The 22,174-nt window shown below is 42.3% G+C and overlaps 1 pseudogene; it reads left to right on the forward strand.

The window, feature by feature from the left end:
* The window catches only part of LOC115119765 (transmembrane channel-like protein 5), a 35,315-nt pseudogene extending 13,702 nt beyond the window's left edge, over positions 1–21,613 (forward strand).
* The last annotated feature ends 561 nt before the right edge of the window (positions 21,614–22,174 follow it).

Here is a 22,174-nt window from a genome sequence, read left to right on the forward strand (position 1 = left end):
TCCAGTCATTGGCAGAGGGAACTGGAAGGAGAGGTGGCCAAAGGAAGAATTGGCTTTGGGGTGACCAGTGAGATATACCTGCTGGAGCGCATGCTATGGGTGGGTGCTGCTATGGTGACCAGTGAGCTGAGATTGGCGGGAGGCTGCTCTGCACCAGAGACTTGTAGATGACCTGGAGCCAGTGGGGTTTGGCGACGAGTATGAGCGAGTGCCAGCCAACGAGAGCGTACAGGTCGCAGTGGTGGGTGGTATAAGGGGCTTTGGTGACAAAGCGGATGGCACTGTGATAGACTGCATCCAATTTGTTGAATATAGTGTTGGAGGCTATTTTGTAAATTACATCGCCGAAGTCGAGGATCGGCAGGATGGTCAGTTTTACAAGGGTATGTTTGGCAGAATGAGAAGGATGCTTTGTTGTGAAATAGGAAGCTGATTCTAGATTTAATTTTGGATTGGAGATGTTTAATGTGAGTCTGAAAGGAATGTTTTACAGTCTAACCAGACACCTAGGTATTTGTAGTTGTCCACATATTTTAATAATATGCATATCTTATATTCTTTGCATAGTAGCAGGAAGTTGAAATTGGGCACGCTATTTATCCAAAGTAAAAATGCTGCCCCCTTTACCTTAAGAAGTTAACTTGGCTTTCAAAGACCTTAGAAAGGAAGGGTAGAATAGATATAGGTCTGTAGCAGTTTGGGTCAGAGTGTCTCCCCTTTTGAAAAGCTTTCCAATCTATGGGAATCTCAGATGATACGAAAGAGAGGTTGAACAGGCTAGTAATAGGGGTTGCAACAATTTAGGCAGATCATTTTAGAAAGAGAGGGTCCAGATTGTCTAGCCGGCTGATTTGTAGGGGTCCAGATTTTGCAGCTCATTCAGAACATCAGCTATCTGGATTTGGGTAAAGGAGAAGTAGGAGAGGTTTGGGCGAGTTGCTGTGGGGAGCGCAGGTTGCTGACCGGGGTAGGGGTGCAGCCAGGTGGAAAGCATAGCCAGCCGTAGAAAAATGCTTATTGAAATTCTCAGTTATAGTGGATTTATCGGTGGTGACAGTGTTTCTGGCTCCTAGGTAGTGGGCAGCTGGGAGGAGGTGCTCGTATTCTCCATGGACTTTACAGTGTCCCAGAACTTTTGAGTTTGTACTCACGGCATGCAAATTTCTGTTTGAAAATGTAGCCTTAGCTTCCCTAACTGCCTGTGTATATTGTTTCTAACTTCCTAAACAGTTTGCATATCACGGGGCTATTCGATGCTAATGCAGAACGCCACAGGATGTTTTGTGCTGGTCAAGGGCATACAGGTCTGGAAGGTGAACCAAGCGGGCTATATCTATTCCTTGTTCTACATTTTGAATGGAGCATGCTTATTTAATATGGTAGAGGAGGCACTTTTAAAGAATAACCAGGCATCCTCTACTGACAGGATGAGGTCAATATCATTCCAGGATACCCCGGCCAGGTCAATTAGAAAAGCCTGTTCGCAGAAGTGTTTTAGGGGAGCGTTTGACAGTGATGAGGGTGGTCGTTTGACTGCAGACCCATTACGGATGCAGGCAATGAGGCAGTGACGCTGAGATCTTGGTTGAAAACAGCAGAGGTATATTTGGAGGGCGAGTTAGTTAGGTTGATATCTATGAGGATGCCCGTGTTTACGGATTTGGGGTTGAGATTGCATCGTCTGTTTGTCTTTTGGGCGGTAAGCAAATTGGAGTGGGTCTAGGGTGTCAGGTAGGGTGGAGTGATGTGGTCCTTGACTGACTAGTCTCTCAAAGCACTTCATGATGACGACGAAGTGAGTGCTACGGGGCGGTAGTCGTTTAGCTCAGTTACCTTAGCTTTCTTGGGAACAGGAACAATGGTGGCCCTCTTGAAGCATGTGGGAACAGCAGACTGGGATAGGGATTGATTGAATATGTCCATAGCCACACCTGGTCTGCGCATGCTCTGAGTGCGCGGCTGGGGATGCCGTCTGGGCCTGCAGCCTTACGAGGTTGACACGTTTAAATGTTTTCCTCACGTCGGCTGCAGTGAAGGAGAGTCCGCATGTTTGGTTGTGGGCCGTGTCAGTGGCACTGTATTGTCCCTCAGCGGGCGAAGTTATTTAGTCTGCCTGGGAGCAAGACATCCTGGTCGTGGTAGGGCTGGTTTTCTTTTTGTAATCAGTTGACTGTAGACCCTGCCACATACCTCTTGTGTCTGAGCCGTTGAATTGAGATTCACTTTGTCTCTATGCTGACGCTTAGCTTGTTTGATTCCTTGCGGAGGAATAGTTACACTGTTTGTATTCGGTCATGTTTCCGGTCACCTTGCCCTGATTAAAAGCAGTGGTTCGGGCTTTCAGTTTCACGCGAATGCTGCCATCAATCCACGGTTTCTGGTTTGGGAATGTTTTAATCGTTGCTATGGGAACAACATCTTCAACGCACGTTCTAATGAACTCGCACACCGAATCAGCGTATTCGTCAATGTTGTTGTCTGGCGCTAATACGAAACATATCCCAGTCCACGTGATGGAAGCAGTCTTGGAGTGTGGAATAAGATTGGTCGGACCAGCGTTGAACAGACCTCAGCGCGGGAGCTTCTTGTTTTAGTTTCTGTCTGTAGGCAGGGATCAACAAAATGGAGTCGTGGTCAGCTTTTCCGAAAGGAGGGCAGGGCAGGGCCTTATTTGCGTCGCGGAAGTTAGAATAGCAGTGATCCAAGGTTTTTCCAGCCCTGGTTGCGCAATCGATATGCTGATCAAATTTAGGGAGTCTTGTTTTCAGATTAGCCTTGTTAAAATCCCCAGCTACAATGAATGCAGCCTCAGGATAAATGGATTCCAGTTTGCAAAGAGTCAAATAAAGTCAACCTGGGTTGCGGTTAGCTAGCTGCCATGATCCAGATGAAAGGGTTCAGAGTTTGCGGTAGGAATCCGGGGATATGGAGAGAAAAATAGGTCCGGTATGCTCGGGTTTGAAACACGTTGTACAAACTGGCTAGAGCTTTCCGAACTAAAGGTTAGCTGACTGATAGCTGGTAGCTAGTTAGCTAGCTAGCTTAAGTTGAGGAATTCCAGTTTGGAGGTAAATAGAAAGACTTTTTAAAAAACAGATCCACACGACATTGGGTGAGGCGGGTTGCAGCAGATTATTTTGAAGTTGAGGTTTAGGAAAATATTAAAAAGAATGCGAAGATAAATATATAAAAATATATATACATGGGACGAGACAAGACAAAGATGTCTGACTGCTACGTCATCTTGGATTCAAAATGAACAGTAAACATTACACTCACATAAGTTCAAAGAATAAAGACATTTCCAAATGTCATATTATGTCTATATACAGTGTTGCTTGATGTTAAAGTACAAGGGAAAATAAATAGCCAAAAATAAAAATGTGTGTAGCAGACCCTCATGCCACATTGAGTCAAGGCTTTTTCAATCAACAAAGCATGAAGACTTTGCAACTGTTTTGGTTTGTTTGTCAATTAGGGTGTGCAGAGTGAATACGTTAGTCTGTCTGTAAAAAATGTGGTACAAAGCCAATTTGACATTTGCTCAGTACATTGTTTTCACTGAGGAAATGTATGGAATCTACTGTTGTGTCACAATGCAGGAAGTTTCCCCAAGGTTGCTGTTGACTCATATCCCACGGTAGTTATTGGGGTCAAATTTGTCTCCACTTTTGTGGATTACCTCCCCTCTCTCTCTCTCTGCAGCATGGCCAGCTCGTTCAGGAAGAAGTATGTCCTTGCAGACTCAGGCTTGGGTGGAGCCTGGCGGCTCCTGTGTAGCTGGGACTTCAGTGTGACTAGAGGAAAGCCGTACGACAGCAGAACAATCTGGCATCAACTCAAGAGTCACACTTTCACTGTAATCTCGGAAACCAGAACCAAATCTTGTGTGAGCTGGCCAGTTATCAGGCTTTTACAAGCGACTAATGTCACTGTTTTTGATAAACTATTGCTGTAGCTTTGTTGACCTCATGGCCATCTTATTACTGTAGCTTTGTTGACATCATGGCCATATCATTACTGTAGCTTTGTTGACCTCATGGCCATATCATAACTGTAGCTTTGTTACAAGAAAGAATATAATATCGCTGAACAAATCCACATTTGCGAGACTAGATAAATGCCCAGTACTTGTGACTCAGTACTTATCTGCTCTTCCATACATAGAATACTCTGCACTCTGACTTGTTAGGGGCTCAAATAGAAGGATCTCTCTCAGATAACCAACTGTGAAATAACTTCCATTCCTCCAGGTCCTTATCAGAAAAGTTGTCAGGTGGCCCTGCTACCTCTGACAGAGAGGCTGAAGCACTATGGGGTCTTCCTGGAGTACCTGGCTCCCTCTCACGGGCATGGCCTTGGGCTGTGGCGCCAGTGTCTACTTCCTGTGTCAATATGACACATGGGTATGATACATTTTATTAACTTTCATATAACCAGGAAGTCCCATTGAGGTCAGAAGAACTCTTTTGCCAAGGGAGACCTTACGTAAACGTTCTGACACGATGACACGTGGCTTTCCTGATGAAGCTTGTGGTAATCAGTCCGGGGATCAGCTGACCCTGATCCATCTAAGTACCAATGAGACCAGGTGGTGATTACTTTGAATCAGGTGTGTTAGTGCTGGGCTAAAACAAATGCCTGCACACTGTGTAGCTCTGGGACCAGTGTCGATGACTATTGTATCAGACATACCCTTGTGTACAGTAATTCAAAGTGTGTCATAGTGTCTGTGTGTACCTGAGCATTTCTGAATCATATAGCATCAATACAATACTACTTTCCTGGCAGTACAGGGTGTGGTCTTTATAATGGTGTTAGTAGGACATCATTGCTACACTTCCACCAAATTATTATTCTATCGTTTTTTCAATTTAACCTTCATTTAACCTTCATTTAACTAGGCAAGTCAGTTAAACACTAAATCTTATTTACAATGACGGCCTACACCTGCCAAACCCGGACGAAGCTGGGCCAATTGTGTGCTGCCCTATGGGACTCCCAATCACAGCCGGTTGTGATACAACCTGGATTTGAACCAAGGTGCCTGTAGTGACATCTTTAACACTGAGATGCAGTGCCTTAGACCGCTGCGCCACTCGGGAGCACCTAAGACATACCCTACACCATTGTGTCACCACTGATTTATTGTTAATGGAAGCTCAAGTGTTTGTGTTTCCATCAGGAGTGTGACGATAAAGACTTGGGGAGAACAGAATCAACAACATCTGCATCATCAAGACTGTTGCTTTGTGACAAGGTGTTAAAGTCCACAGTCCACAGTTAGCCATTGTTGTGTAAATGCCAGCTGAAAAGTACCCAGGGCCTTTGGCTCCAAGTCAGAGCAGGTCAGCCGTAGCCATGGCCCAGTGAGATATGGGTGCCGACCCTCGTAGATGGAAACAGAAAAATCTGAGCCTTTTGTGTAAAACACCGGGGTAAATCTCAAATGGAAACGGGACACTTTATCTTGCTAAAGCTGTGATTGATTATGTCCTGACTTCGGTGTCTTATCTTTTCTCCAGGCTGGTTGCTTCTAGGCACTGATCTATGAACAGCTCACCCTCTCCAAAGCCTCTTTTTAACATGGGGGAAACACAAACCTGTCGTTAGATCAGAACAAACTGACCTACTATGGTATCTTTCCAGCGGACGAGGCAGTCAGGGGACACAGCTTCCGGCTCTCTCCTGGAGGAGGCCGCTACTCTCCTCCTCCCCTTCGTGGTGTCCCTGATCAATCTGGTCGTCCCTCTCTTCTACTCTCTGTTCAAAAAGATAGAGCACTACTCCAACCCTCGCATGCAGGTCTATGCCATCATAGTCAGGTTAGAGATGGATACAAAACACATTTAAAAATACATACGCTACCGGTCAAAAGTTTAGATACACCCACTCATTCAAGTCTTTTTCTTTATTATATATTTTCTATATTTTGATTGGTTTAACACATTTTTTTGTTACTACATGATTCCATATGTGTTCTTTCATAGTTTTGATGTCTTCACTGTTATTCTACAATGTAGTTTAATAGTACAAATAAAGAAAAACCCTGGAATGAGTAGGTGTGTCCAAACTTTAGACTGGTACTGTATATTGAAATGGATTGATCAAAACTATTTGCTCAATGATCAATTGAAAGCAATGGATGAATTAAATATTACAGTAATGTGTCAATTCTAAATATGCTTAATAAAATATCAGAAAAAAACAGAAAGGTCATATACTGTACAAGGTTTTAGAAGACTGATGTTTTGAATGCCCTTTTCCTTTTTAGAAATGTCATTCTCAAGATGTCCATTCTGGGTATTCTCTGCTACTACTGGATGAAGGATGTGGCCAATACATTTTCAGTAAGTCCTTTTAAACCAAATCACATGCATGCTTTCAAAAATGTTTTTGATTGTCACTGATATGCACTGTGTGTTCATTCACCACTGTGATTCCAATCGTTGGTCTTAGTGCTGGGAGTCCATCGTAGGACAAGCCTTGTACAGACTGGTTATTATGGACTTCCTCTTCATAATGTTAGGATCCTTCTTTGGAGAGTTCCTGAGCAAGTGAGTGGCATTTTCCAAACACATTTTCCCATAACGTGTTCACTTAAAGCTAAACATGCTACAGTATGCAGTAGAATTCTATACTATAACTCATCTTTCTGTTTGGAGGGAAGGTTTCATTGAAAAATGCTCTTCTGTAACTCCTTAGTTCTTTTCTCCACCAGTGTCATTGGGACTAAATGCATACAGAGCCTGGGAGTTCCAGAGTTTGACGTTGCCAGGAATGTCCTTGACCTGATCTATGCACAGACCCTGGCATGGTATTTCATTACACTGTACTCTACTGTACTCTACTGTACTGTGCTCTACTGTACTGTACTCTATTGTACTGTGCTCTACTGTACTCTACTGTACTGTACTCTACTGTACTGTACTGTACTCGACTGTACTGTGCTCTACTGTACTCTACTGTACTCTACTCTACTGTACTCTACTCTACTGTACTGTGCTCTACTGTACTCTACTGTACTCTACTGTACTGTGCTCTACTCTACTGTACTCTACTCTACTGTACTGTGCTCTATTGTGCTCTACTGTACTCTACTGTACTGTGCTCTACTGTACTGTACTCTACTGTACTCTACTGTACTCTACTCTACTGTACTGTGCTCTACTGTACTCTACTGTACTCTACTGTACTGTACTGTGCTCTACTGTGCTCTACTCTACTGTACTCTACTGTACTCTACTCTACTGTACTGTGCTCTACTGTACTGTACTCTACTGTACTGTGCTCTACTGTATTGTACTGTGCTCTACTGTACTCTACTGTACTGTACTCTACTGTACTGTGCTCTACTGTACTCTACTGTACTGTGCTCTACTGTACTCTACTGTACTGTACTCTACTGGACTGTACTGTAATGTACTGTACTGTACTCTACTCTACTGTACTGTACTCTACTGTACTCTACTGGACTGTACTGTACTCTACTGTACTGTGCTCTACTGTACTCTACTGTACTGTACTCGACTGGACCCTACTGTACTGTACTCTACTTTACTGTACTCTACTGGACTGTACTGGAATCTACTGTACTGTACTGTACTCGACTGTACTGTGCTCTACTGTACTCTACCATACTGTACTGTGTTCTAATGTACTCTACTGTACTCTACTGTACTGTACTGTACTCTACTGTACTGTACTGCTGACTGTACTGTGCTCTACTGTACTCTACTGTACTCTACTCTACTGTACTCTACTGTACTCTACTCTACTCTACTGTACTGTGCTCTACTGTACTCTACTGTACTCTACTGTACTGTGCTCTACTGTACTCTACTGTACTGTACTCTACTGTACTGTGCTCTACTGTACTGTACTCTACTGTACTGTGCTCTACTGTACTGTACTCTACTGTACTCTACTGTACTGTGCTCTACTGTACTCTACTGTACTGTACTCTACTGTACTGTGCTCTACTGTACTCTACTGTACTGTGCTCTACTGTACTCTACTGTACTGTACTCTACTGTACTGTGCTGTACTGTAATCTACTCTACTGTACTCTACTCTACTGTACTGTACTCTACTGTACTCTACTGTACTGTACTCTACTGTACTGTGCTCTACTGTACTGTACTCTACTGTACTGTACTCGACTGGACCCTACTGTACTGTACTCTACTGGACTGTACTGGACTCTACTGTACTGTGCTCTACTGTACTCTACTGTACTCTACTGTACTGTGCTCTACTCTACTGTACTCTACTGTACTGTGCTCTACTGTACTGTACTCTGCTGTACTGTACTCTACTGTACTGTGCTCTACTGTACTGTACTCTACTGTACTGTGCTCTACTGTACTCTACTGTACTGTACTCTACTGTACTCTACTGTACTGTGCTCTACTGTACTCTACTGTACTGTGCTCTACTGTACTGTACTCTACTGTACTGTACTCTACTGTACTGTGCTCTACTGTACTGTACTCTACTGTACTCTGCTGTACTCTACTGTACTGTACTCTACTCTACTGTACTGTGCTCTACTGTACTCTACTGTACTCTACTGTACTGTGCTCTACTGTACTCTACTGTACTGTGCTCTACTGTGCTCTACTGTACTCTACTGTACTGCGCTCTACTGTACTGTACTGTACTCTACTGTACTCTACTGTACTCTACTGTGCTCTACTCTACTGTACTCTACTGTACTCTACTCTACTGTACTGTGCTCTATTGTACTGTACTCTACTGTACTGTGCTCTACTGTACTTCATTGTACTGTGCTCTCTACTGTACTCCCTACTGTACTGTACTCATTGTACTGTGCTCTACTGTACTCTACTGTACTGTGCTCTACTGTACTCTACTGTACTGTACCTCCTCTACTGTACTGTACTGTACTCTACTGGACTGTACTGTAATCTACTGTACTGTACTGTATTGTACTCTACTCTACTCTACTGTAATTGTACTCTACTGTATTTTTACTGACTGTACTGTACTCTACTGTACTGTGCTCTACTGTACTCTACTGTACTGTACTCGACTGGACCCTACTGTACTGTACTCTACTTTTACTGTACTCTACTGGACTGTACTGAATCTACTGTACTGTGCTCTACTGTACTCTACTGTACTCTCTACCATACTGTACTGTGTTCTAATGTACTCTACTCTACTGTACTCTACTGTGCTCTACTGTACTCTACTGTACTGTACTGTACTCACTGTACTGTACTGTACTGTACTGTACTGTACTCGACTGTACTGTGCTTCTCATTGTACTCTACTGTACTCTACTCTACTGTACTCTACTGTACTCTACTCTACTCTACTGTACTGTGCTCTACTGTACTCTACTGTACTCTACTGTACTGTGCTCTACTGTACTCTACTGTACTGTACTCTACTGTACTGTGCTCTACTGTACTGTACTCTACTGTACTGTGCTCTACTGTACTGTACTCTACTGTACTCTACTGTACTGTGCTCTACTGTACCTACAGTACTGTACTCTACTGTACTGTGCTCTACTGTGCTCTACTGTACTCTACTGTACTCTACTGTACTGTACTCTACTGTACTGTGTACTGTACTCTACTGTACTGTAATCTACTCTACTGTACTGTACTCTACTCTACTGTACTGTACTGTATTCTACTGTACTGTACCTACTGTACTGTACTCGACTGGACCCTACTGTACTGTACCTCTACTGACTGTACTGGACTCTACTGTACTGTGCTCTACTGTACTCTACTGTACTGTACTCGACTGGACCCTACTGTACTGTACTCTACTTTACTGTACTCTACTGGACTGTACTGGAATCTACTGTACTCTACTGTACTCTACCATACTGTACTGTGTTCTAATGTACTCTACTGTACTCTACTGTACTGTACTGTACTCTACTGTACTGTACTGTACTCGACTGTACTGTGCTCTACTGTACTCTACTGTACTCTACTGTACTCTACTCTACTCTACTGTACTGTGCTCTACTGTACTCTACTGTACTTTACTGTACTGTGCTCTACTGTACTCTACTGTACTGTACTCTACTGTACTGTGCTCTACTGTACTGTACTCTACTGTACTGTGCTCTACTGTACTGTACTCTACTGTACTCTACTGTACTGTGCTCTACTGTACTCTACTGTACTGTACTCTACTGTACTGTGCTCTACTGTACTCTACTGTACTGTGCTCTACTGTACTCTACTGTACTGTACTCTACTGTACTGTGCTGTACTGTAATCTACTCTACTGTACTCTACTCTACTGTACTGTACTCTACTGTACTCTACTGTACTGTACTCTACTGTACTGTGCTCTACTGTACTGTACTCTACTGTACTGTACTCGACTGGACCCTACTGTACTGTACTCTACTGGACTGTACTGGACTCTACTGTACTGTGCTCTACTGTACTCTACTGTACTCTACTGTACTGTGCTCTACTCTACTGTACTCTACTCTACTGTACTGTGTTCTACTGTACTCTACTGTACTGTGCTCTACTGTACTGTACTCTGCTGTACTGTACTCTACTGTACTGTGCTCTACTGTACTTTACTCTACTGTACTGTGCTCTACTGTACTCTACTGTACTGTACTCTACTGTACTGTACTCTACTGTACTGTGCTCTACTGTACTGTACTCTACTGTACTGTGCTCTACTGTACTGTACTCTACTGTACTGTACTCTACTGTACTCTGCTGTACTCTACTGTACTCTACTGTACTGTACTCTACTCTACTGTACTGTGCTCTACTGTACTCTACTGTACTGTGCTCTACTGTACTCTACTCTACTGTACTGTGCTCTACTGTGCTCTACTGTACTCTACTGTACTGCGCTCTACTGTACTCTACTGTACTCTACTGTACTCTACTGTGCTCTACTCTACTGTACTCTACTGTACTCTACTCTACTGTACTGTGCTCTATTGTACTGTACTCTACTGTACTGTGCTCTACTGTACTCTACTGTACTGTGCTCTACTGTACTCTACTGTACTGTACTCTACTGTACTGTGCTCTACTGTACTCTACTGTACTGTGCTCTACTGTACTCTACTGTACTGTACTCTACTGTACTGTACTGTACTCTACTGGACTGTACTGTAATCTACTGTACTGTACTGTATTGTACTCTACTCTACTCTACTGTACTGTACTCTACTGTACTCTACTGGACTGTACTGTACTCTACTGTACTGTGCTCTACTGTACTCTACTGTACTGTACTCGATTGACCCTACTGTACTGTACTTTCAATACTTTACTGTACTCTACTGGACTGTACTGGAATTCCATTGCATTGTGCTTCTACTGTACTTACTGTGACTTACCATACTGTACTGTGTTCTAATGTACTCTACTTACTGTACTCTACTGTGCTCTACTGTACTACCACTGTACTGTACTCTACTGTACTGTACTGTACTGTACTGTACTACTACTGTGCTCTACTGTACTCTACTGTACTCTACTCTACTGTACTCTCTGTACTCTACTTACTCTACTGTACTGTGCTCTACTGTACTTCTACTGTAATTTCATTGTATTGTGCTTCTACTGTATTGTACTTTCTACTGTATTGTACTCTATCACTACTGTGCTCTACTGTACTGTACTGTACTGTACTGAGCTCTACTGTACTCTACTGTACTCTACTGTACTGAGCTCTACTGTACTCTACTGTACTCTACTGTACTGAGCTCTACTGTACTCTACTGTACTGTACTGTACTGAGCTCTGTACTGTACTGTACTGTAGTGAGCTGTACTGTACTCTACTTGACTGTACTCTACTCTACTCTACTGTACTGTACTACTCTACTGTAATTGTACTCTACTGTACTCTACTCTACTGTACTCTACTGTACTGTACTCGACTGGACCCTACTGTACTGAGCTCTACTGCACTGTAATGTACTGTACTGTGTCTACTGTACTTCTACTGTACTCTACTGTACTGTGCTCTACTGTACTCTACTCTACAGCCTCGTTCTATCATAAATTTCACTGTACTGTGCTCTACTGTACTGAAATCTCTACTGTACTGTACTCTACTGTACTGTGCTCTACTGTACTGTACTCTACTGTACTGTGCTCTACTGTACTCTACTGTACTGTACTCTACTGTACTGTGCTCTACTGTACTGTACTCTACTGTACTGTGCTCTACTGTACTGTGCTCTACTGTACTGTACTCTACTGTACTGTGCTCTACTGTACTCTACTGTACTCTACTGTACTGTGCTGTACTGTACTGTACTGGACTGTACTGTAATCTACTGTACTCTACTCTACTGTACTCTACTGGACTGTACTGTACTCTACTGTACTGTGCTCTACTGTACTCTACTGTACTGTGCTCTACTGTACTCTACTGTACTGTACTCTACTGTACTGTGCTCTACTGTACTCTACTGTACTGTGCTCTACTGTACTCTACTGTACTGTACTCTACTGTACTGTGCTGTACTGTAATCTACTCTACTGTACTCTACTCTACTGTACTGTACTCTACTGTACTCTACTGTACTGTACTCTACTGTACTGTGCTCTACTGTACTGTACTCTACTGTACTGTACTCGACTGGACCCTACTGTACTGTACTCTACTGGACTGTACTGGACTCTACTGTACTGTGCTCTACTGTACTCTACTGTACTCTACTGTACTGTGCTCTACTCTACTGTACTCTACTGTACTGTGTTCTACTGTACTCTACTGTACTGTGCTCTACTGTACTGTACTCTGCTGTACTGTACTCTACTGTACTGTGCTCTACTGTACTTTACTCTACTGTACTGTGCTCTACTGTACTCTACTGTACTGTACTCTACTGTACTGTACTCTACTGTACTGTGCTCTACTGTACTGTACTCTACTGTACTGTGCTCTACTGTACTGTACTCTACTGTACTGTACTCTACTGTACTCTGCTGTACTCTACTGTACTCTACTGTACTGTACTCTACTCTACTGTACTGTGCTCTACTGTACTCTACTGTACTCTACTGTACTGTGCTCTACTGTACTCTACTCTACTGTACTGTGCTCTACTGTGCTCTACTGTACTCTACTGTACTGCGCTCTACTGTACTCTACTGTACTCTACTGTACTCTACTGTGCTCTACTCTACTGTACTCTACTGTACTCTACTCTACTGTACTGTGCTCTATTGTACTGTACTCTACTGTACTGTGCTCTACTGTACTCTACTGTACTGTGCTCTACTGTACTCTACTGTACTGTACTCTACTGTACTGTGCTCTACTGTACTCTACTGTACTGTGCTCTACTGTACTCTACTGTACTGTACTCTACTGTACTGTACTGTACTCTACTGGACTGTACTGTAATCTACTGTACTGTACTGTACTGTATTGTACTCTACTCTACTCTACTGTACTGTACTCTACTGTACTCTACTGGACTGTACTGTACTCTACTGTACTGTGCTCTACTGTACTCTACTGTACTGTACTCGACTGGACCCTACTGTACTGTACTCTACTTTACTGTACTCTACTGGACTGTACTGGAATCTACTGTACTGTGCTCTACTGTACTCTACTGTACTCTACCATACTGTACTGTGTTCTAATGTACTCTACTCTACTGTACTCTACTGTGCTCTACTGTACTCTACTGTACTGTACTGTACTCTACTGTACTGTACTGTACTGTACTGTACTCGACTGTACTGTGCTCTACTGTACTCTACTGTACTCTACTCTACTGTACTCTACTGTACTCTACTCTACTCTACTGTACTGTGCTCTACTGTACTCTACTGTACTCTACTGTACTGTGCTCTACTGTACTGTACTCTACTGTACTGTACTCTACTGTACTGTGCTCTACTGTACTGTACTCTACTGTACTGTGCTCTACTGTACTGTACTCTACTGTACTCTACTGTACTGTGCTCTACTGTACTCTACAGTACTGTACTCTACTGTACTGTGCTCTACTGTACTCTACTGTACTGTGCTCTACTGTACTCTACTGTACTGTACTCTACTGTACTGTGCTGTACTGTACTGTACTCTACTGGACTGTACTGTAATCTACTCTACTGTACTGTACTCTACTCTACTGTACTGTACTCTACTGTATTCTACTGTACTGTACTCTACTGTACTGTACTCGACTGGACCCTACTGTACTGTACTCTACTGGACTGTACTGGACTCTACTGTACTGTGCTCTACTGTACTCTACTGTACTCTACTGTACTGTGCTCTACTCTACTGTACTCTACTCTACTGTACTGTGTTCTACTGTACTCTACTGTACTGTGCTCTACTGTACTGTACTCTACTGTACTGTACTCTACTGTACTGTGCTCTACTGTACTGTACTCTACTGTACTGTGCTCTACTGTACTCTACTGTACTGTACTCTACTGTACTGTGCTCTACTGTACTGTACTCTACTGTACTGTGCTCTACTGTACTGTGCTCTACTGTACTGTACTCTACTGTACTGTGCTCTACTGTACTCTACTGTACTCTACTGTACTGTGCTGTACTGTACTGTACTGGACTGTACTGTAATCTACTGTACTGTACTCTACTCTACTGTACTCTACTGGACTGTACTGTACTCTACTGTACTGTGCTCTACTGTACTCTACTGTACTGTGCTCTACTGTACTCTACTGTACTGTACTGTGCTCTACTGTACTCTACTGTACTGTACTGTGCTGTACTGTACTCTACTAGACTGTACTGTAATCTACTCTACTGTACTGTACTGTACTCTACTCTACTGTAATGTACTCTACTGTACTCTACTGGACTGTACTGTACTCTACTGTACTGTGCTCTACTGTACTGTACTCTACTGTACTGTACTCGACTGGACCCTACTGTACTGTACTCTACTTGACTGTACTCTACTGGACTGTACTGGACTCTACTGTACTGTGCTCTACTGTACTCTACTGTACTCTACCATACTGTACTGTGTTCTAATGTACTCTACTGTACTGTGCTCTAATGTTCTCTACTCTACTCTACTGTACTGTGCTCTAATTTACTATACTCTACTGTACTCTACTGTACTGTGCTCTACTGTACTGTTCTCCACCGTACTGTACTGTGTTCTAATGTACTCCACTCTACTGTACTCTACTGTATTATGCTCTAATGTTCTCTACCCTACTCTACTGTACAGTGCTCTAATATACTCTACTCTACTGTAGAGTGCTCTAATGTACTCTACTCTACTGTACAGTACTCTAATGTACTCTACTGCACAGTGCTCTAATGTACTCTACTCTACTGTACTGTGCTCTAATTTACTATACTCTACTGTACTCTACTGTACTGTGCTCTAATTTACTATAATCTACTGTACTATACTCTACTGTACTGTGCTCTAATGTACTCTACTCTACTGTACTGTGCTCTAATTTACTCTACTCTACTCTACTGTGATCTAATGTACTCTACTGTACAGTGCTCTAATGACCTCTACTGTACAGTACTCTACTGTAGTGGACTCTACTGTACTCTACTCTAATGTACTGTACTGTGTTCTAATGTACTCTACTGTACTGAACTGTGCTGTCCTCGACTCTAATCTCTGTTCATCTATAGCTCCATCTATTTTCATAGTAAAACATAACACCACTGTGGATGAGATATGGTCAATTCTTATAACCATGTTTTTCTGTCTGCAGGATCGGAATCTACTTCTCTCCCCTCCTCCCAGTGATACAGATAATCAAGTTCTTCATCCTCTTCTACCTAAAGAAGGTAACCTGTTCAGTATGGTTCTTCTACCTAAAGAAGGTAACCTGTTCAGTACGGGTCTTCTACCTAAAGAAGGTAACCTGTTCAGTATGGTTCTTCTACCTAAAGAAGGTAACCTGTTCAGTACGGTTCTTCTACCTAAAGAAGGTAACCTGTTCAGTACGGGTCTTCTACCTAAAGAAGGTAACCTGTTCAGTATGGTTCTTCTACCTAAAGAAGGTAACCTGTTCAGTACGGTTCTTCTACCTAAAGAAGGTAACCTGTTCAGTACGGTTCTTCTACCTAAAGAAGGTAACCTGTTCAGTACGGTTCTTCTACCTAAAGAAGGTAACCTGTTCAGTACGGTTCTTCTACCTAAAGAAGGTAACCTGTTCAGTACGGTTCTTCTACCTAAAGAAGGTAACCTGTTCAGTACGGTTCTTCTACCTAAAGAAGGTAACCTGTTCATTACGGTAGATAAAATAGGCCCCTTAGCAGACACTTCTTATCCAAAGCAGTGAGTACATATTCAGTACAGTGAAAAAAGTATTTTATAGTACAGAGAGTGAGTACATTTTTAGTATGGCCATGTGACCCCTGCAGGAATTGCTAGCGCAGCACTCCATCCAACTGAGCCACACAGGACCATGGCTGACTCAGGTGACAGTAAGCTGAACCTTGGTGTTGATTCTCTGCCCTAGATACCATGCCATAGCAGAATGGGCCAGGCTCGTGTTACTCTCTTCTGAAGAGGGTGCTGAATGTTTCATGACACGCTTGAATGGCATAGAATTAGCTCTATTTATAGATGGTAGCGATGGTCACTGGGATTTTCCAATACAATGATGAAACATATATGAGTGTCCTGGAAATGAAAAGAGAGATGTTTTCCCTGTGGTACATACAGGGAAATCATTACATGTTCATCAACAAAACTACAAGTGGAAGGTGTCTGCAATAAAGAATTTAGTTGATCAAATACAATAACATGATACCTGTTAAAGGTCCCCAAAGCACACACATCCCTGGGTCACTCCTCTTTTCAGTTCGCTGCAGCCAGCGACTGGAACAAGCTGCAACAAACACTCCAACTGGACCGTTTTATCCATCTCTTCATTCAAAGACTCGATCATGGACACTCTTACTGACAGTTGTGGCTGCTTTGCGTGATGTAATGTTGTCTCTACCTTCTTGCTCTTTGTGCTGTTGTTCTGTGCCCAATAATGTGTGTAGCATGTTTTGTACTGCTACTATGTTTGCTGCTACCATGTTGTGTTGACATGTGTTGCTGCCTTGCTTTGTTGTTGTCTTTAGGTCTCTCTTTATGTAGTGTTGTGTTGTCTCTCTTGTTGTGATGTGTGTTTTGTCCTATATTTGTATATATTTTAAATTTTTAATCCCAGCCCCCGCAGGAGGCCTTTTGCCTTTTGGTAGGCCGTCATTGTAAATAACAATTAGTTCTTAACTGACTTGCCTAGTTAAATAAATGTGAAATAAAATACAAATAAATACCTCCCTGACAAATCAATAATGACTTTATTCCTGGATAATGTGCAGGTTAAATGTTACTCTCAGTTCTCCCTTATTGTCAAGGTCATTGTTTGTTCACCTGTTTCATCAAATCGTGCCGTTGCCAAGACACCAAATCTAGGCTCCCCCCTCTCTATCTCCCTCCCAGCTCTGTGTGCCCGGTCTATACTTTGTGTCCTCTCGGTCAGCCTGACCCAGAACTGCCAGCCCCCCAGGCGAGCCGGCAGGGCGGCTCAGATGCAAACCATCTTCATCGCTATCCTCTTCTTCCCTTCCTTGTGAGGGCTCTGTCCATGGTGGCCTACACCGTGTGGACGTAGGTGTATAAGCGGTCAGGGCAAGGCTAATCTAGGGACTTATGTTATGTTAAGGCTGTCGTGGGTGTAGATATATGGTGTGATTCAGATTCCATCGAGTTCTGGATAAATATGGCTTGTTCAGAAGAACTGGAGTCTGTCATTAATTGATAACAAGAGCTAAACTTGATTCAGATTTGGTTTAATTTTAGGGGCTGAGATAGTCCCGTGGAATCATGCTGTTTGATTAGCAGCTATTCAAAAGCATGACGCTATACTTAAACCTTCAGTAAGAAAGTTGAAAATGTGCTGAAAGTTGGATGATTGAAAGTTGGTTGACTTTGGCTCCATTTCTCTGACCTAAGCATTTCAATCTGCCATGTCTCCCCTGATGATCCCTCCCACAGTCGTGCCCCCTCAGACAAGTGTGGGCCCTTCAGGGCCTCCAACACCACCTTCAGTGCAATACAGATCCTGGATGGATGATTTGAACAGGGTGGATGCGTTTCAGTGGACTGTCTGGATCTACCAGCACGTCATCAGGAGTGAGATATTCTACTTCCTGGTCTCTCTCATCATCCTGTGAGTTCCTCTTTGTTCATGTTGAGGTGGTTATGTTGGGTTAAAGTTGTGTTTATGAAGGTAGCAAGTAGTTTTAAAGCACAGTCTTAAGGTAAAGTTTAAATGTAAATGTAAATGTAAAATGTAAATGTAAAGTGACAGTTGTCTTCAAAGCGTGATATAAGGCATATAAGTCGTAAGCTTAACTTGATCTGATTCTAAGTGATTGATCGTTTGAGCTGTTTGTCAAAAGACTGACTTGTACATTTTGCTAGTCACTCTTATCCATAGACTTACAGGAGCACTTAGGGTGAAGTGCCTTGCTCAAGGGCACATCGGCCGATTTTTCACCTAGTCAGCTTAGTGATTCAAACCAGCGACCTTTCGGTTACTGGCCCAATGCTCTTAACCGCTAGGCTACCTGCCTTGAAGCAGTATACCGAAGTCCTATCAAGCAATGCATTCAGATTTTATAGCGTTGTCTACCGGATCAAGCCATCCAAATACAATCTGGTGGCATTTTATGACATTAAATGCCTACTTTGCTCCCTTTCACCATACTGTAATACAAACTCACTGACTGACCTCCTTTTCCACAGTGTCTTCATTTACATCTTCAGGCAGATCACTCAGGGACGCCAGCTGCTTATCACTCTACTGAGACAGCAGATTGTTAATGTGAGTTCTGGTGAGCTGTCTGGTCCGACGTGTCTCGTCCATCAGAGCTGTTGTGTCCGAAGTGGTTGTGTCTACGTTATGATGTTGTTGAAGTGCCGGAGTAATATATTTACCTGATTTCATTTGAATGTGCAGTGTTGATGTTGTTCATTTGTTGTTTTTATGAATTGTATTGAATGTCTAGAACGTTGTCGCTCTCTCTTTCACTCTCTCTCTGGTTGTCTCTCTCTCTCTCTCTCTCTCTGTCTCGCTCCCTCTCTCTCTCTCTCTGGTTCTCTCTCTCTCTCTCTCTGGTCTCTCTCTCTCTCTCTCTCTCTCTCGCTCTCTCTCTCTCTCTCTCTGCTCTCTCTCTCTCTCTCTCTCTGGTCTCTCTCTCTCTCTCTCTCTCTCTCTCTCTCTCACTCCCTTTATTAGGAAGGGAAGGACAAGGCGTTCTTGTTGGAGAAGCTACAGACCCTTCAGAAATCCAAGCAGAATAAACAGAAAAATAAAAAACAGGTGAGAGGATCAAAGAGAAATGACCTTGAGACTATCTAACTTAACCTTGAGACTATCTAACTTAACCTTGAGACTATCTAACTTAACCTTGAGACTATCTAACTTAAGCTTGAGACTATCATATTTAACCTTGAGACTATCTAACTTAACCTTGAGACTATCTAACTTAACCTTGAGACTATCTAACTTAAGCTTGAGACTATCATATTTAACCTTGAGACTATCTAACTTAACCTTGAGACTATCTAACTTAACCTTGAGACTATCTAACTTAACCTTGAGACTATCTAACTTAAGCTTGAGACTATCATATTTAACCTTGAGACTATCTAACTTAACCTTGAGACTATCATATTTAACCTTGAGACTATCTAACTTAACCTTGAGACTATCATATTTAACCTTGAGACTATCTAACTTAACCTTGAGACTATCATATTTAACCTTGAGACTATCTAACTTAACCGTGAGACTATCTAACTTAACCTTGAGACTATCATATTTAACCTTGAGACTATCTAACTTAACCTTGAGATTATCATATTTAACTTTGAGACTATCGTATTTAACCTTGAGACTATCTAACTTAACCTTGAGACTATCATATTTAACCTTGAGACTATCTAACTTAACCTTGAGACTATCTAACTTAACCTTGAGACTATCATATTTAACCTTGAGACTATCGTATTTAACCTTGAGACTATCTAACTTAACCTTGAGACTATCTAACTTAACCTTGAGACTATCATATTTAACCTTGAGACTATCTAACTTAACCTTGAGACTATCTAACTTAACCTTGAGACTATCATATTTAACCTTGAGACTATCGTATTTAACCTTGAGACTATCTAATTTAACCGTGAGACTATTTAACTTAACCTTGAGACTATCGTATTTAACCTTGAGACTATCTAACTTAACCTTGAGACTATCTAACTTAACCTTGAGACTATCTAACTTAACCTTGAGACTATCGTATTTAACCTTGAGACTATCTCACTTAACCTTGAGACTATCTAACTTAACCTTGAGACTATCTAACTTAACCTTGAGACTATCTAACTTAACCTAGAGACTATCGAACTTAACCTTGAGACTATCTAATTTAACCTTGAGACTATCTAAATTAACCTTGAGACTATCTAATTTACAATAAATACCTAAACTCCAATGTTATTTCAAATGTCATACTTGAACTATGACCCTTTCTCTCAATCAGGTCAGGAAAAGACAGGAAAATGAATCCTCCTCTGGCATGCTCCAGGCTCTGATTGCCCGACAGCGGTTGGAGCAAGAGAATGGTGACAGCAGTAGCTCTTTCGGTGTGCCTATGCCTTCCGGCCACTCAGTCTCTACGACATCGAGTGCTATGATGCAGGCCATGCTAGCCAGGCAATACGCAGAGGACCAGGATGTAGTCAGTTATCGCGGGGTGCCATTTCCTGCAGACCAAACACCTGCGCCCTCCAGTGCACTGATACAGGCCATGCAAGCCAGGCAAAGGGCGGAGTCACAGAATGAGGACGAGTTTTACCGGGCGCCAGTTCAGTCACAGAACCCAGTAAACGCGTTACCCAGTGCGATGATACAGGTGATGCAAGCCAGGCAGAGGGCGGAGTCAGAGCAGGAAGAGGACCAGTTTTACCGGGCGTCAGTTCATTCAGAACACCCAGTGTCATCAACGTCCAGTGCGATGATGCAGGTCATGCAGGCCAGGCAGAGAGCAGAGGAGGAGGAGAGCGAGTTTTACCAGGCGCCTGCTTCTTCACAGCACCCAGATGCGTCAGGCACTGGTAGTGCTCTGATACAGGCCATGCTAGCCCGGCAACAGGTAGAGGAGGAGTACGGTGACAGATACTGAGCGTGACCGAGAACTGAACCACTTGGGGGGGGGGGGGGGGGGGGGAGATGGCAGACACAATTGAAATGTGACCAGCTGTAGAAAGCAGAGAAATATCAGAAGATTCTGACTGGCATTAAGAGAGGGCAGGACCACCTCTATGTAGACTGTTTCTATTGGACCATAAAAGAGTGTAGCCAATGGGGTGTGAAAAGATATATCTGATATATATTTATTCCCTTTTGATAAAAGAACACATTGTTTATGTACAAAAAATATTTTAATATTAATAATATTTGATATATTTGTGTACTGTATGAATACATGATATGTGCTTAGCCTGTAAAATACTGTCAATGAATGTTGTATAAATGTAGGAGTATTCTGATCCGTACTAAATTGTAAATACGATAAAATTGTATGGTACTGTATGTTGTTTTTTCCATGAACAGCACTGTCCTCTAGTGGTAGGGATTGAACCTGGTCTGGATGTTCATCAATGAATAGGTACTTGAGTAGACATCAAATATATACTTTGAGAATACATCCAAGTCACTTATTGTTCTCACAACAAAGCCAAAAAAACAGATAGAACATAAATGAAAGAAACTACAGCAAAATCTTTTCTGTACAAAATGGGAAACACTCTTGAGTTTGCAATGGGAAGACAACATTTGTTTATTGAGTTAATTCATTGCAGAATCCTTCATCCCTATAAGCATAAAGTACTTTAAATAGAATACACAGTCATTGGTCATAATGATACTCAAGTAACATTGGTGTCCAGTGGTCAGTTATCCGACACTGAGTAATGTATTAAACAGACCACTGGGCAACAAACAGCACACAACTTCAAAAGGAAAAATAATACACATCTTACAGTGATTTCACAGATCAAAAACCATTCTACTTTGTGACATGTATTTACATTCATATAGTTATATATATATAGTATTTACATTCATATGGTTACGTGTTATAGGCACGGTATG

The sequence above is a fragment of the Oncorhynchus nerka genome, unplaced genomic scaffold (genome assembly GCF_034236695.1).
Source record: "Oncorhynchus nerka isolate Pitt River unplaced genomic scaffold, Oner_Uvic_2.0 unplaced_scaffold_2196, whole genome shotgun sequence".
NCBI lineage: Eukaryota > Metazoa > Chordata > Actinopteri > Salmoniformes > Salmonidae > Oncorhynchus > Oncorhynchus nerka.